Genomic DNA, 2,622 nt, shown 5'->3' on the forward strand with positions numbered 1-2,622 from the left:
GCCCCAGTTCCCCGTGCTTCCCCCTAAGCCCCCACACTCCCCGACTTCCTTCCACTTGGCCCATCGGAGGGAAAGGGAGTAGGGGGGCCCGGTCTGAGCTGAGGGGAGAAGAGAAAGCCAAGAGAGAACAGATCCATTGAGGTTCCAGACTGAACAAGCGATGGGGAAGATGTAACCCTCCCCCTTCCCCCAATCTGTGTGACTGGCAGCAGCTGATCCATTCCCCCCACCCCAGGCAGCGCTCCCCCCATCGGAACTTCCCATGTCTCTCTCAGTCTGTCCAGAGGGCAGTTGGGGCATTGCCAGTGTCAGGTGTAGGGCCAGACCAGGTGAGGGTGGCAGACTGGCTGCCCTTTGAAGGACATATGAGGTGGGGCTTTCCCTGACAATAGATTCACGGTCACCACAGGGGACTCTTCATTCCACAGTTTTCATCTGATCCAGACCCCACCATCTGCTGTAGCAGGATTGGAGCTCAGATCTCCAGGAGCTGAGCTGGTCAGAGTGGAAATGCCATGGAGGGAGGGAATGGGTGTGCCTGGCCGGGTGGGGGAACGAGGCCGGGAGCAGCTATGTTCAAATGGTAGGTGAGTCCATGCACTATCTGGGAGTGAAGGTCTGTCCACTCAGTGTGGACGGTGGTCTCTGTGACACCTGGGGGAGGGGGGATAAACCTTCGGCAGCCTTACTGATGGCTTAGTTTCTCAGAGATTTGAACCTGCTGGCTTGCCAAGAAGGGAACACTGCAGTGACGTGTCTTTCCCCACACCCTCAGGAACACAGCGTTTGTGCTGTCTCTGCAAGATAGCACAGAGCAGGCAGTCCGAGAAATACTCAGTGCTGTGACAAAGACAGAGTACTGAGAGTGCTGGAACTCTGAAGCCAGCACACAGTGTACTGCAGAAACTCAGCAAGGCATGGCAGTGTCTTGAGGCAGCGAGAGAGAGAGAGAGAGAGAGGGACAGTCCCCTCTTCACAGACTGAGTGCTATTGGACTGCAGGGGTCAGCTCCTAGACACAGTCTGGCATAAGGGGACTGAGAGAGAGAGACTGACAGAACCACACTGCTCCATCTTCCTGTTGCATCTTGTGCAATCCCTGCTCCCACACACCCCCCTTTTGAATTTAGCCCGTTTCTTGCCCAACCCCCAACTGTGAAAGGGGGGAGGGTGAAACAATCTGGCAGCCTTCATCAGCCCAATCAGTCCTGAAACCAGAGAGAGAGAGAGACCTTTCCATGCTCCTCTCTGTCACTGGCTCAAACTTCCCAATCAGCTCATCCCTTCATCCCCTTGCTCCATCCCCAAAGCCCCTCACCATTCCCCTTTCCACCCAGAATTAGTCACTATCCCTGGGTTACTGCACCCCGGACCAGAACTGGGACCCAGGTCCCAATTATCTGGCCCTTCAAACCCTCTTCTCCAGCATCGCCCTCCCCTTCTCAACTTTCCCCACGCATGCACACACACGGACACTCACACATTCAATCACCATCCTGACTTGAAAATACATCACTGAGTCAAAATCCTGGAACCCACTCCCTCAGGGTATTGTGGGTCAGCCCACAGCACATGGGCTGCAGCGCGTCAAGAAATCAGCTCACCCCCCACCTTCTCAAGGGGGCAACTAAGGACAGGGTAATAAATGTTGGGCCCAGTCAATGACTCCCATGTTTACATTAAAGTCAATATCGTGAGAAGGAGAGGTGATTTTTATGCAGGAGTGTTGAGGGTGGTGGAGGGACGGAGATAGACAGAATGAAACCAGAAAGCAGCTGAGTAAGGGTCTGTTACTGTGCATGATCCCAGAGCACAGACAGACAGTCGGAGGAATGGAGTGTGCTGCTGAGTCAGTCAGTTCTTGGACAGGCAATGTTCCTGCTGTTTCTGCCTGCAGCTTCCAAAGCAATGGGCCTGTCAGCGGTGGGGACTGGCAGAGAGGAATAGGCCAGCTGCTGGACAAAGAGAGAGAGAGAGTGAGAGCGAGCAGGTCCTCTGGTACAGAGCTGACCATGACGGTGATGCTCATCTGGGAGAAGCCAGGGGAGACTCAGCCCCTTTCACACTCTCCCCCCACTGCCCACTCTGAGGACACAGGGCTGTGGGCTATGGGATCAGTTTGGCACACTGCTCACAGTCAGGGGTACCACGTACCCTCTCAGACAGAATCCCACTAAACCGCAAACAGCTCTCCCTACCCCTCAGCACTGGGTGAAGTCTGTACTGCTGAAGCATATTATCTGCTGTGTGTGTTCTCTGACACTGTACACAGCAGAGCACCCCATAGACAGCACTGTCAGAATCCTCATCATCACACTGCTCTAGCCCAGTGCTCGATCTATAAAGACTGGAAAAGCACAGCAGGTCAGGCAGCATCCGAGGAGCAGGAAAATTGATATTTCGGGCAAATCAGGAATAGAGCTCATGAAGGGCTTTTGCCCGAAACGCGATTTCCCTGCTCCTCGGATGCTACCTGACCTGCTGTGCTTTTCCAGCACCACTCGAACTTAGACTCTGGTTTCCAGCATCTGCAGTCATTGTTTTTACCTGGAATAAAACTTCAACACACACTCACACACACACACAGACACACACACACACACACACACAGACACACACACAC

Source organism: Chiloscyllium plagiosum, chromosome 42 (genome assembly GCF_004010195.1).
Source record: "Chiloscyllium plagiosum isolate BGI_BamShark_2017 chromosome 42, ASM401019v2, whole genome shotgun sequence".
In the NCBI taxonomy this organism is placed as follows: Eukaryota; Metazoa; Chordata; class Chondrichthyes; order Orectolobiformes; family Hemiscylliidae; genus Chiloscyllium; species Chiloscyllium plagiosum.